Here is a 15,150-nt window from a genome sequence, read left to right as displayed (position 1 = left end):
ATGTGGGTAGCTGAATAGCATCAAGGAGTTGGGAGATAAGGGGACCATGAGAGATAGCAGAGCCAGAAGAGGTAAGGAAACCTCGTTGTTTCCAAATTTGTCCTGTGGCATGACAGACAGAGAAAGCATACTTTGAGTTAGTATAAATGGCAGCAGACTGTCCGGAAGCTAAAGGCAAGCACGAATTAAAGCGATGAGCTCAGCAGCCTGAGCTGATTTGATTCCTGGAAGAGAAAAAAACCTCTAAAACATTATTATCTGAGACCACTGCATATCCAGCCTTTAGTTTACCAACTGAATTTCTTTTATATGAGCCATCAGTGTACAATACAAGATTTGCATTTTCCAGCGGTTGATCAGACAAATTTTTGGGGAGGTTTTACACAGTGCCCAAGCAATTCTTCACAGTTATGGGTATGTGCTTTACCAGTAGAGGGTAAAGGAGAAAAAGTAGCTGGGTTAAGTACATTACATCTTTGAATTACCACATTTGGGGAAGAGAGGATAACATTCTCATACAGGGTTTGTCTCTGAACAGATATGTGCTGGGTGCGGTGTCGCTGTAAGAGAGCAGAGACAGCATGAGGGACCTGTAAGATAATGCTGTGGCCTAATGTGACAGGTTGGGCCTTTTTCAAGTAATTCAGCAGTAGCTGCAACAGCCTTCAGACAAAGTGGGAACCCATGGGCTACTGAGTCCAGTGTTGCAGAAAAATAAGCTACTGGACGAGGTGTGTGTCCAAGGGGTTGACAGAGAGCTCCAGCTGCAATTCCATCCTGTTCATGACAAAACAAAGTAAAAGTCTTGCTATAATTAGATAAGCCCACTGTGCAGAAGAGTTTTAAGGGAAAGGAAAGCAGATTCACATTCTGGGGACCAGGTCACTGGGTCAGGAGCTAAGTCTAAGAGTAGAATAGTAAGGGGTTTGGTGAGTTCAGAAAAGTTAGGAATCCATTGTCTGCAATATCCTGCAGTACCCAGAAATTTGTATACCTGACTTTGGTGAAAGGGTGAGGAATGAAAAAAAACTTGAGATTCGCTCAGGTGTTAACTGGCGGCCATCTCCTGAAAGTAAATGTTCTAAGTACTGAACTCTTTGTTTTACAAACTACAATTTGGCTTTGGAAGCCTTGTGACTCTTATTAGCAAGACACTTTAACACATATGAGGTATCAGTTTTACATCTTTCCTTAGTTTTACTAGCAATTAGCACATCATCAACATACTGAACTAACACAGAACTGCAGGGAAGAGAGAGAGAATTAAGGTCAGTTTTTTAAAAACCTGAGAAAACAAAGTAGGGCTTTTACAATAACTTTACAAAAACATGTCCAGGTTAATTGATGACCCTGAAAGGAAAAGGCAAAGAGAAATTGGGAATTCTTATGCACTGGAATAGAAAAATAGGCAGAACATAAATCTATTACAGAAAACCAGGTTAGGTACTACTGGAAATCTAGGGATTACAAACTTATTAATGACTCTTAGGTCTTCTACAAATCTATAGATTTGCTTTTTCACAGGTAGTATAGGTGTATTACATGGTGAAGTTGTATAAACAAGTATCCCTTGTTTAAGGAGGGAAGAGATTACAGGCTTAATGCCCTCTTGTGCCTCCCTATCCAATAGATACAGGGCTACCCTTGGGAAAGGCTTGTTGTGTCTGTATGTTATTTGCACTGGTGTTGCAGAGGCTAGCAACCCCACTTCATTCACATGGGCTGCCCACAATGTCTCTGGGACATCTGAGAGGTCCAGGAGGGGTGTATGTCCTGAGGTCTCATCAGATTCCTCTGAGAGTAGTAATGCCATCAAATTTGGAGCCTGATAGGGGGGAAGGTCAACAAAGATCCCTTCCTCTCTACAGAGAAGGTTTGCACCCAATTTACACAACAAGTCAGGTCCCATAAGGTTTACAAGAGAAAAGGGAGATAACAGGAAAGAATGTTCAGCTGACAAGGGTCCAAAGCGGGTGGGGGTGCAGATGGCACATCTGGGGAATCAAGCTGTTTCTTTAGAGTAGCCAATTCTTGCTGCAGCTTTTCAATAGAATCTTTTTTGCTAGCCATAATGCTCTGATTTTTTTTTTTACTGCCACATCCTCCCAGAGACACCAATATTCCATCTGGTTAGGATGTTTTTCCTCGAGGAAAACTCTAAGATAAGCAAGCTTTTGTAAGTCAAAGCTCTAGTTGCCATTTATTCTGGGAATTCCCCTGAGTATAGCCATTCCAAATGCTCAATAATTCCTTAAGTCTCCTTAGTTTTAAACCTGCAGGCAATACCTAGCTGACTGATCATCTGAGACAAGGGAGTCCCAGGCTGTGAGAAACCTTTTCTCTCAGTAGGAGACAGACTTGAGGGAGCAATCTTATCCATGTTAGCACTGTCTTGTCCAAGGACAGCACAGGAGCCCAACAGTACTACCCTCTCCAAGGATAGCACAGGCGTCCAGCAACACTACCCTCTCCAAGGATAGTGTGGGAGTCCACACAAACTGTCAGCTTCACTCACACTCCTTATGTGCCGGGGGAAACCGCCCTTGCTTTCAGCAGCTGTGCAGTGACACTGACAGCACTGGTGCGGCTGCAGTCCCACTCCGGACTTCACTCATTCAAAACCATGTGCTTGGACTCGCCACCAATCAGTCAGCAACAACAACAACAACAAAATCCAACCCCTATTTGGCTATACCCAGTGTTTTCGTTTTAAGTTTCCGTCAAGCCTCTTAACAAAAAATTTTAAGTAAAAGATGACTCTTACCGCCAGCCGGTCCAGCTGGTGACGAGAACAGGGAGGCGGACCGGGGGATTTTAAATGGATCCCTTACCCTCCAGATGCGCGCTGTAGTCCGTTCCCATTCCCCATCATCAGCCTTTCCAACTGGAGTTCCAAGCCATCCCACTTCTGACACCAAATTGATGGGGAAATCTCGCTCCCCTGGGGTACAGAGACCCCAGAAGGGTCCGAGGCCGGAGGTCAAATCAGTGAGGCAGGAAAGAAACCTAGAAGAGAAAACTTTATGATGCATGCATGCAGGCTGTCACTTCCAAGAGTGAAGCAGCAGCCCTGACAGACAGATTCAGGGAGTCTTTATACAGTATGATCAGATAGCTCAGTTGTGGATTGTTTCTCTTTAACATATCAAAGTCTCAGCAGAAGTACTCTGAGACTTCTGTTCACCCCAGGAGTGCTAGAAGTAAGTTTTTACAGTACACAAAGCCACATGAGAACTTGAGTGGAGGAGTCTACAAGGCAAACTGTGACAAAGATAAGAGTTTACATGACAAATTGTGACAGACTAGGAGAATCCATGAATTTGAGATAGTCATTTGTAAGGGTCTTTGATTAGAGCTAATTTGATTTCTCTCTGTTACAGGGAGAGAGGCCTGGAAAACTTTTTAACCCTTACAGCAGTTTTCTTTAGAGAGTTTTGATATCCTGCACAGTCCCTCCTTAGACACAATTGGAGTTATTTGATTTTCCCCACAGACCCGTACTGTTCAATATCTTCATCAATGATGTAGATATCGGGATAGAGAGTACGCTTATTAAGTTTGCAGATGATACCAAACTGGGTGGGGTTGCGACTTCTTTGGAGGATAGGGACATAATTCAAAATGACCTTAGCAAGTTAGAGAAATGGTCAGAGGTAAACAGGATGAGGTTTAATAAAGAGAAATGCAAAGTGCTCCACTTAGGAAGGAACAATCAGTTCCATACATACAAGATGGGAAGCGACTGTCTAGGAAGGAGCATGGCGGAAAGGGATCTAGGGGTCATTGTGGACCACAAGTTGAATATGAGTCAACAGTGTGATGCTGTTGCAAAAAAAGCAAATATGATTCTAGGTTGTATCAACAGGTGTGTTGTAAGCAAAACTCGTGAAGTCATTCTGCCGCTCTACTCTGCACTAGTTAGGCCTCAGCTGAGTACTGTGTCCAGTTCTGGGCGCCACATTTCAAGAAAGATGTGGAGAAATTGGAAAGGGTACAGAGAAGAGCGACAAGAATGATTAAAGGTTTAGAGAACATGACCTATGAAGCCAGGCTTCATGAACTGGGCTTGTTTAGTTTGGAAAAAAGAAGATTAAGGGGGGACATGATAGCGGTTTTCAAATATCTAAAAGGGTGTCACAAGGAGGAAGGAGAAAATTTGTTCCTCTTGGTTTCTGAGGACAGGACAAGGAGTAATGGGCTTAAAGTGCAGCAGGGGAGGTTTAGATTGGACATTAGGAAAAAATTCCTAACTGTCAGGGTGGTCAAATATTGGAATAAATTGCCAAGGGAGGTGGTGGAATCTCCCTCTCTGGAGATATTTAAGAACAGGTTAGATAGACATCTGTCAGGGATGGTGTAGACGGAGCTTGGTCCTGCCTTGAGGGCGGGGGGCTGGACTCGATGACCTCTTGAGGTCCCTTCCAGTCCTATTATTCTATGATCTCAGGATAAACCCGAGGACCAGAACGAACTGATGCGCAGCAAGAGCTTTTATAGCTTCTACTCATGCATATGCATAAATGCTTCACTTTAAAATGATTGATTGAATTAGGATGCTTTTACAGTGTGGTTTAAACTAATTGATTGGCTTAGAATGCTCATACATATTCATAACTTATGCAAATTATAACCAACATGTGAGTGAGTTTTTAAATCCTAACAGCCACCTATGGACGTGTCAGAATGTATAACTCAAATGGATGACACCAGAGAGAATGTCTAAATACAAAATGGAGTTTCAGACTCCATTTTGTAACATTGCAAAATTTCATAAAATCCTAAGCTTACAGGTATTTGAATAAACAAGTTGACCTTTACATTTGAAAAATCATCAGCCCTGAACACTATACAGAGGTTCACATGGTACATTTTACATCATCAAGATATTATACATTTGCATTTCTTTTACATATTCATTTCTACCTTACAAGAGGTAGGATCACAACAGGTAATCCTCATGTGATCCCTTCTGTTACCCACTTCCAGAGAAACAGAGGCTAGGGATATCATTTCTACCCATCCTGGCTAATAGCCATTGATGGACCTAACCTCTGTGAATGTATCTAATTATTTCTTGAACCCTGTTAAAGTGCTGATCTTCACAACTTTCTCTGGCAAGGAGTTCCACAGACTGTGTGAAGAAAAACTTCCTTTTGTTTGAAAACTGCTATCTATTAATTTAATTTGGTGACCCCTAGTTCTTATGAGAACAAGTAAATAACTTATCCTTATTCACTTTTTCCACACCAGTCATGATTTTATAGAGCTCTATCATATCCTCCCCTTAGTCTCCTTCCTAAACTGAAAAGTCCAAGTCTTTTTAACCTCTCTTCATATGGGATCTGTTCCAAACCCGTAATCATTTTTGTTGCCCTTTTCTGAACTTTTTCCTATGCCAATATATATTTTTGAGAGGAGGTGACCACATTTCTATGCAGTATTTACGATGTGGGCGTATCATGATTTTATATAGAGGAAATAAGATATTTTCTGTCTTATTCTGTATCCTTTTTTAATTATTCCTAACATTGTTTGCTTTCACTGCTTTCACTTTTTCACTGCCACTGCATACTGAGTGGATGTTTTCAGAGAACTATCCACAATGACTCCAAGATCTCTCTTGAGTAGTTGTAGCCAAATTAGTCCCCATCATATTGTGTGTCTATATAATTGGGATTATGTTTTCCAATGTGCATTACTTTACATTTATCAACTTTACATTTCATTTGCCATTTTGTTGCCCAATCACTTAGTTTGCTGAGATCTTTTTGAGGCTCTTCAGAGTCTACTTTGGTCTTAACTATCTTGAGCAGTTTAGTATCATCTGCAAATTTTGCCATCTCACTGTTCACCCCTTTTTCTAGATCATTTATAAATAAATGGAACAGGATGGGTCCCAGGATGGACCCTTGGCGGGGGGGACCCCACTAGTTACCGCTCTCCGCTCGGAAAATTTACCATTTATTCCTACCCCTTTGTAGAACTATGCCCACAGGGACCCCTACAATTCTTGCCTTAAGTCAGGGCTACTCAACACGTGGCTCATCTGTTTGTGGCCTGCGGTGCAGTTTGGGTTGACACGGGGCTCAACATGAGGTCCGCAGATGGGATCCTTTGAACATGGCCTCCAATGGGAACACGCTCCTCAATGGCTAGTCAATATAGTGGTCTTCTGTTGATATGCATTTTAGTAGTTAAATTCCCAAACTGTCATTGCTCATTAAGGGTACGTCTACACTGCAATGCTATTTGGAAATAACTAGCGCTATTCGTCCATGTCTACACAGTTGGCAGTTATTTCAAAATAGTGTCAAAATACTGTCAAACTAGAGGATTTCTTACTCCTATTCCTTTAACCCTTGTACAAGGAGTAAGGGAAGTCAGAGGAAGAGTGCTCTATTTTGAAATAAGAGCTGTGTAGACACTCACTATTTCAAAATAAGATACACAAGTGATGTAGCTCAATTTATGTTGCTTATTTCGAGTTAAGCCCTGTAGTGTAAATGCACCCTAAAAGTGCTGTAATATGGGTGGAAATTGGATAAATACTGCATTTTATTAATATCAACAGAACTGACTTAAATGGGGCCTGCGTGTTGTGTAGTCTTGCCTTAATCTTTGTATTCATGCCCATCTGTGTGAAAGAAGTTATTTACATATATTTGCATGTATATGCACCCACACTTAAATTGTGGCCCTTGGCATGAACTGTGAGTATCATTGTGGTCCCAGGGCTTGCAAAGTTGAGTAGCCCTGCTCTAGTGAAAGCCCCTGGGACTGTTTTGGCACAGGCACCATGATCAGTGCCCAGCTTTGCACTGCAATCAGCCTTCAACCCAGCACTAGGATCAGAGCACAACTCAGCATGAGATCGATCTACAGCCTGGCACCAAGATCAGCATGCCTCCAGACATTGTCATTGGAGTGAAACCCTGCACCGTCACTGGTGTGCAACCTAGCATTGCAATGCTATCCAGAGAAGTGGTTAACCTGGGTTATGCCCTGCCTTCTTCAATGCAGTTTGAGGTTCAGGAGGACATAGAACTGGTGGACCTTCATCTTCCTCCTCTGATGAGGCAGTGGTGGGCTCATTCACCTCCTTACTGCCTATGCACAATAGGGCCCATCAGGAACTACTCAGGAGGGTAGCTCAGGACTTGGGTCTTGAAGCCGAAGAGGTAGCCGAAGACCTTGACCCTTCAGCCAACATAATGGTCCCCAAGGGATCCTTTAGATTGGCCGTGGCTTTTATTAAGATTATTTCAACCACCACAAAGACCTTGTGGCAAACTCCTGCTTCCATTTCTCACTGCAACAGGTATGGAGAAGAAGTATTTTGTCCTATCTAAGGGATATGAATACATAGCTGGGTGCTCTGGTGGTCGACGTGGCAAATACCAAGAAAAGGCAAGAGTCTACCCCTAAGTTGAAGGAAGCAAAGAAAATGGGCTTCCTGGCCACAAGGTCTATTTGACAGAGGGGCTTCAGCTGAAAACATCAAATCAGCAGGCCATTCTTAGCTGTTATAATTTTTACTCCTGGATGTCTTTGCAGAAGTTTAAGGAACTCTTTCTAACAAGAGTCCTGGTCAGAGCTTCAGCCCTTTTAGAGGAGAGTAAAATTATTTCCAGGACCTACCTACAGGTGGCACTAGATGTGGCAGACTCAGCTGTGCGTACAATGTCCATGGTCACTGTTATATGCCAGAGTTCTTAGATTCAGGTTTCTGGGATTCCATGAGAGGTCCAGAAGACAATTGAGGATTCGGAACTGTTTGTGGAGCAAACGGTCATGTGGTTCGATTTATTTTAGATCCAAGAGAAACCAGGACATGCCCGGGCTACTTAACCACTTTCTTATTTATTGCAAGCTTTAAGCAGTTAATACAGTTGTTTAAGTTTTACAAGCCTTAAAAACAATTACTATACAATTTAAACCTTAAATACTATAAATTCTAAAGCAATTAATACAGCACAAAGCAATGCAAAAGGAATTACAAGACTATCTACTATAATACAACAATAAAGCCTAATTCACTTACACTTCACCCGGATGCTACCTACAGTACAAGGCAGGAGGTCATGGTTCCTTTTCTTCCCATGCAATGGAACACCATGCACTGGGTCGCCGGTGTGAAGGGTCTATTTACTTCTAGTTACATCGAGCAGGACGTATGGGTCAATCCTTCCCATCGATTGTTCTTACTACACCCATTATATAACAAACTTGGTTGTTCTAATAATATTTACCAATTGATTACGTATTGTGTAGGATACATAAAATGCCCGGTGCCCCACTTGGGGTACATTCTGCTCAGGACATTGCTGCTATGTGCGTAGTTGACAGTTTCATGGCTGCCTCTGTAATTTTTGCTTATCAGGAATAGAAGTACCAGTACAAGGTTGCTTGTCATATGTTCTTGACGTGGTCTCGCGTACCATGCTTAATCTGCATTGTTATTCAAAACAATTCCTGACTCTCAGGCCTGGCCTGCATGCTTTGGCGCACCAGACTTGAGACAGACCCGGGTTTGCTTTTAGACAGACTTCACCATTTATTGCCAAGGCAGGGTAGTGCAGGCTCCCCCACACAAACAGATTCCAGGCTCCTCAGCCTCAAGGACACTATGGCCACTCTAATGTCACTGGGCTTCTATACACCAGCCCCACAAAGGAAGCCCTTCAAGCCGCAGCCCCCCCTCTTGTTACTACCTGTCCCAACAGAGGCACAACTTTGGGGGAAGGCACAACCAGAGGAGGCCTCCTAACGCCTCAAACAAGGGTGCAGTCCTCATCCAAGCAGTCTTAGTCCCAAAAATGAACTTTTGAAGTTGCACTTCGGGACAGCATTCCAATCTCCATCCAGATCCTTCCCCATTGTTTGGAAACCTCTATACCTCTTCTGCCGTGCTTGGGCCCAGATTACTTCAGATCGCTTGGTGTTAAGTATGGGAGAACTGGAATATACCCTCCAGTTTTCCTTCCTCCCACTCTGCATCCCTGGCACTATTCAGGGACCCCTCTCACAGGCATCAACTATTTCAAGAGATGCAGTTGCTCTTCCAATTGGGAGTTGTCAAGGCTGTTCCTCACTCCAGCACAACGAATGCAGAAGCTGGGGGCCCTCCAGAGCACTCCAAAACCTTGCCCTCTACAGGTTCCGGTACAAAAACCAAAAACTTCCCCCTGAAGTCCTAATACAGTAAAACTCCAATTGTCCGGCATCCAGTGGTCCGGCACTCCTGATAATCCGGCACCAACTGGAACCCCGGAAGTGCTCTGGCCAGCCGGACAGTTGGAGCTGCTCTGCCCCTGGCGTCCCCAAGTCAGCCGCTGATCAGTTTCAGCAGCGGCTGACTTGGGGAAGACGGGGGCAGAGCAGCTGGGGTGCTGCCGGGTTGGTCCCGCAGCACCGCCCTCTTCCACGCTGCGCAGTTCCCCGCCAACCCCCACCTCAGACCCCTCGTAGCCCCCCTTCCAGTACTCCGGCATATCTGATAATCCGGCACCCCCTGGGTCCTAAAAGTGCCGGTTTGTCAGAAGCTTACTGTACCCAGATTTTGGGGAATCCGCTGCCACCATCAAGTGCTTTAAACCCACAAATAGGGTGGACACTTGAAACCAACCCCAGGGGTACCCCAAGCTCTTTTTCACCAAAAGAGTTTGAAAAAGAAAAGAGAAAAACAAGCTGCAGTCTCTGATAGCTGACCGCTCAGTCAGGCATGCAGATACACACAGACAAACCTTCCAGGACACAAAAATCAACCAATACTGGTTAATTAGAAAAAAGAAACAATTGTTTATTATCAAAACAAAACTACAGTTGAAAGCATAGTAAATTGGCTAGATGGAAAGAGCCACCATTTAATATAGATACTCAGAGAAAGTCCCTGGTCTAAAAGCCTTAGTTACAAAAGAAAAAAACAACAACAGCTCAGACATTATTTTCAAATCCCAAAACAAGGAAAACAACAAATCCTGATGGACTAGCTAAACTTTTCCCTACTTACATCTTGTAAGAAATCTGTCCTTGGAGAGAGAAGTGTCTCCCATCTTCCTCAGTACTTGGTAGAAACTGCTCTGCCTCTCAAACAAAGCAAAGAGAAAGAAAACCCCTCTCTTCCAGTTTGAAATTGCTACCTGCATTGTTATTGGCTGACAACTGGCTGGCTAGGTACAAGAGAAATTAGTTAACCCCTTACTCACTCGGTGCTGGTCAGCACTCCTGATTATGACAGGAGTGGTGGAAGAGGTCCCTCCAGACTTCCAGGGCGTGGGTTTTTACTTCTGTTACTTATTATGCCAAAAGCCAAGGGTGGCTTTCAGCATATTTTTGACTTTTGCAACCTCAACCAATACATAAAGAAGCTAAGGTTTTGTACAGTCTCCCTGGCAGCTATCATTCCTGCACTGGATTCAGGCAACTGGTATGCCTCCCTCAATTTGAGGGACGTATATTTTCATATCCCCATAGTGCCTTCCCACAGGAGGCTCCTTTGGTTTGCACTGGGAGATGCACTACCAATTCACAGTCCTCCCTTTTGGCTACCAGTAGCCCCCTGGATATTTATTATATGTATGGTGGTCGTGGCCGCTTTCTGTGCTGGAGGGGTGTTCAGATGTATCTCTAACTGAACAATTGGTTAATCAAAAGAAGATTGAGGCTACAAGTCAAGCAGCATGTGACTCTAGTGTGTCACATTCCTCGCACTAGGCCTAATGCTGAGTGTGGAAAAGTTGATCCTAATTCCATTTTAGAGGATAGAATTTATAAAAATTCAACTAGACTCTATCCAGATCAGGGCTTCCCTTCCTCAGACTCGCTTTCTGATCCTGGGTACACTTATTTGGGACTTAATAACTTTTCCCACTGTCTCAGGCTCCTGGGTCACATGTCAGCCTTCACTTACATATTGCACCTGCAACCTCTGCTGGCGTGGCACAGGTCTGCAGACTGAGTTCTACTGGACATGATAGTCACCCGTACCCCGCAGGTCCTCAACTCCCTCTGGTAGTGGCTAAACCCTCAGATGGTCTGCACAGAGGTCTCTTTCTTATCACCTGAATCATCTCTCATTCTGATGACAGATGCCTTTGCGTTGGGCTGAAGGGTTCACACTGGTGACTTCAGGACACAAGGTCTCTGATCTCCAGGGTTACGGCTACACTATGAGTTTTGCCACAAGAGCCTATGCAAATGAAGTGCAGATTAGCATTTTCCCACACTTCATTTGCATACTCTCTTTCATTCCATTTTTGCGCTAGGGGTTTTTGTGCAAAAACAGGCAGTGTGGCTGTGGCCGTTTTGCACAAAAACCCCTTTTTCCGCAAGATCCTTATGCCTGTCCCAGATAAAAAACAATTTTTCCTCCTTTTTCCTTCTTTTTAATCCCAAGGGAGTTAAAAAAAAAAAGGTACACTGTTAGGGAGAACAAAAGAAACAAAAGCTACTAATTATGCTAATAATACAAATAAGGAAGGAACAACTGCTCTCTCTGGCTACGTCTATATTACAGGGTTTTTGTGCAAAAACCCACGGAGTATCTACACCTCAAGCATGTTTTTGCGCAAGTACATTTACAGTAAATCAAAAGAACAGAGGGGTTTTTGCGGTGTAGGTATTCATCTTTCTATGAGGAATAATTCCTTTAAAAAGGTGTGTGTGGACGGGCAACGGGGTTTTTGCGCAAAAAGAGCCAATTGACAAAAGCACAAGTGCTCTGGTGGCTATCCTGTGAATAGCAATCAGAGCTTTCTTTCAAGAGAGCATCCATGCAGTCTGGATGCTCTCTTGCGCAAAAGCGCTTCACTTTTGCAATGCATTTTTGTAGTGAAGATGCACTCTTGAGCAAGAATTTTATGCAGAAGATCTCTTCCACAAAAAGCTTCTTGCGCAAGAAGCCTGCAGTGTAGACGTAGCCTCTGTGTGAGGCCAAAGGCAATTGAGAGAGAAGTGAAAGGATTTAGCCCCCCTGCAGTGCTAGATACCCTCAAGGTATATCAAGAGGAAGGGACAGAACATGCGCAGGCTCAATGGGCACTGCTACCAAAAATCTCCAATTAGAGGTGCAGGAGCGCACATATACCCAAAGTGGAACACCCATAGGGACACTACTCGAAGAAGCCCAAATTTCTTCAGCCACTTAGAGGTTTGGACAACGAGATACATAGTTGAGAATTTCAGAACTTAAAAGCAAAGAAATGGCAAGGTTTTTCAGTGCAGTCATTCTTTTCTTTGTTAGGCAGTTTCTATACCTTGTTTACCCAGCAAATAAATATTTACCTCAAAAATTAATTTAATTTACCTTTGGATGGTTTTATAATTGCTTTACTGACACTCATGTAGAATCTAAAACATCTTCATATGTGCATAGTGTGTTCCTTCCCTCTCCTGTTGTCTATAGAAACAAAAGTTGAGGTTCTCTCCAACTTCTCAGGCACACAATCAGTTACAACCAAGATAGTCATTAGGATCATCAGCTGAGAGTCATCTGATTATGTATCTTTGCGTTTTCTATAAATCAACATGAATTGCACTTGCTCTCACATGACATTTAAAAGTTTTCTCTAATTCCTTATTGGGATATGATCTGAAAAGCCTATTGGAATTTAATAAAGCCCCTTCACAAAGAAAACTTCAGTATAATGAAAAGATCCTAAGTTTAATTTGTCTAATGACATATTTTCAGCCATGTTAAAAAAAGAAAACAGTTAAAGGTGGCAAAGATAAAAATTAGGCTGTCAAACAATTTAAAAAAATATCAATTGTGAGATTAAAACAATTGCTAAAAATTGGAGTTTTAATCACAGTTAATAATAAAACATGAAATTAAATTCAGAACGAAAGCACATCCTCTTGGAATGGTGGTTGTAACAGGAAGGGACATATGAATGTTTAGTACATCCCATATGTAAATACTGTGCAACACCAACTATAACAGTGCTCACTCTCAGGTGACATAAGTAAGAAGCGGGAAGCATTACCTCCTGTAAATTAAAACAAAATTATATGTCTGAGTGACTGAGCTACAACTCTCTTCCTCAGATGCTAAAGGTGCTTTGCTATGGAACTTTGGGTTCATAATGCCACCAACTCCAGAAGAACATCGGATCACGACCGACAAAAGGCCCTGCTCTCCTTCTGTGATTGATCTGGCTGGCCACTAGATTGATCCAGACTCTGGACTGGTAACTATAACATCATCTGGCGGGACTGTGTGTGTATGGTGTTTGTGTGTGTGAGTGACTGAAAAGCATATGCTACTGTTGTATTCTCAATAAATGCGGCGTACTGCCTTTTCCCCTATAAAAGACCTTGTGTGCTTCATTTAAGCATAACAGCAGCGTGGAGCAGCCTGGGCCTCGGCGCTCCACAGAGGCAGCAGCAGCTTGTCGCTGGCCACCCATCCCCAGATCTGCAGAGCAGCTCCAGCCCTGCCTCCTCCCAGAGCAGGGAGCAGAGCCTGTAGTGGGGGCTGGGGGTGTTAACCCCTTAGCTCAGGGGTTCTCAAACTTTGTGATATAGCGACCCCCCTCTAAGTTGCTCGTGACCACCCGGGGGGTCGGGACCCAGTTTGAGAAACGTGGCCTTAGCTCTTGGGACCTGCATGCCCAGGCTTGGCAGGCACAGCCCCAGGGACGTGGAGTCCAATGCGAGGTCATGCCATCTGTTCCAGCCCCTACATGCCCATGCCTCCCCCCACACTTGCCCTTCCAGCAGGAAGCCGGGGCTGATTCTCCAGCCTGCAGCTGCACAGTGACACCCAAGGCTCCAGCCACTGCTGGGGGGTGGGGGGAGGCGGGGTGAGCTCTCACCACGCATGCCACTAATAATTGGCTCGTGCCATTTATGGCTTACGTGCCATTTAAGGTTGCTGATCCCTGTTGAAGATCCTTGATGATGTGTGGAGAGGTTTTAGCTGGGGGCTCTAGCTTGTAGACATTACAAATGTTTTTGATTTAATGAACACAAATAATGGCTCCACACCCACAGAAGAAGAGGCATTTCTTCCCCCCCCAGCTGTGAGCTGGAGCTGAGTGCACCCCAGAGCAAGCTACCCACCCCACCCCTGCTGATGGTTGCCTGGCTGATCCCAGGAGTGGGTGAAACATGGGTGGGACTAAAACCCACAATCTGGAGGCTGATGCTTTATCCATTAGGCCAGGGGTTCCCAACCTTTTTGAGCATGCAGACCCCTTTCAATCTATTAAAGTTTCATGGACTCCCCCAGGGGGAAAAAACGAAAAGGAAAAGTAAGGAAAGAAAAATAAAAAAAAGAAAGAAGAGTAAGAATCAGGCCTACTCCTCCTTTTTAAACTTTCCATAGACCCCCTGCAGTATCATCCCAGACCACAGGTGGGAAACCACTGTATTAGGCTAGTGGGACCCACCACACCTCCCTAAACTGCCACGGATGCCTCATCCTCTCTACCCCAGCTGCTGCCAGCTCCAGCCTCAGGGCAGCTTGCTTACTCTAGAGCTGCACCATGGTGGCTGCCTGGCTGCTCCTAGGGTGGGGTAAGGGGCCTGGGTAGGACCCAAACCCACAGCCCCAGACATTGATGCCTTATCCACACTACCACCTTACCTCCAGTGGCTGCCTTATGCTGCTTGCATTCAGCTGGTGCAAGCTCCAGCCCTGGGCAAGCTGCTGGTGGTTGTCAGGCTGCTCAGGGTGAGGGGAAGTTTGCCCTGGGGCTGCCCTGCAGCCCAGCTCCAGCTCTGGCACACGGCCAGGGCGGGTCATGTGGTGGCTGAGCACAGCCCCAGAGCAAGCCACTGTGGCTGGACCATGGCTGCAGAAGGAGGGGCTGACAGTGGCCTCGTGCCTGCCATGGTGGCCCAGCTATGGTCTTGCTCTTGCAGGCAAAGATCGTGGAATCAGCTCCTGTTCAGCTGGATCACAGTGCCCCAGCTCCAGCCCCGGGGTAGGCTCAGTGGTCTCCCTCCATCTGTGGCAGGAGGGGCTAGCAGCAACCCCATCTGGCCGCAGAAGCCTGGCCCCAACCCCGTTGCAGCAAGGCTGGGGCAGGAGGAGAGATGGATTGTCTGCAGTGGCCCACTCCCAGCCAGGTAAGTTAATCAGCCCCCCCTTCACTCTCCTCCCCACACCTCAAACCCCTGCATCCTGCACCCCCCACAACCCAACAC

General features: G+C 44.8%; 1 protein-coding gene across 1 annotated transcript in view; it reads right to left on the bottom strand.

Moving 5' to 3' along the window:
• Positions 1 to 10,117, bottom strand: part of HLTF (helicase like transcription factor) — a 111,423-nt gene extending 101,306 nt beyond the window's left edge. Inside the window, exon 1 of the mRNA XM_075937692.2 lies at positions 10,010 to 10,117. The gene's annotated coding sequence lies outside the window, so the exon portion shown is untranslated. The remainder of the gene's footprint in view (positions 1 to 10,009) is intronic.
• Positions 10,118 to 15,150: the final 5,033 nt, after the last annotated feature.

The sequence above is a fragment of the Pelodiscus sinensis genome, chromosome 10 (genome assembly GCF_052426305.1).
Source record: "Pelodiscus sinensis isolate ZL-2025 chromosome 10, ASM5242630v1, whole genome shotgun sequence".
NCBI classification, from domain to species: Eukaryota; Metazoa; Chordata; order Testudines; family Trionychidae; genus Pelodiscus; species Pelodiscus sinensis.
This window is presented reverse-complemented; position numbering and strand designations above follow the sequence as displayed.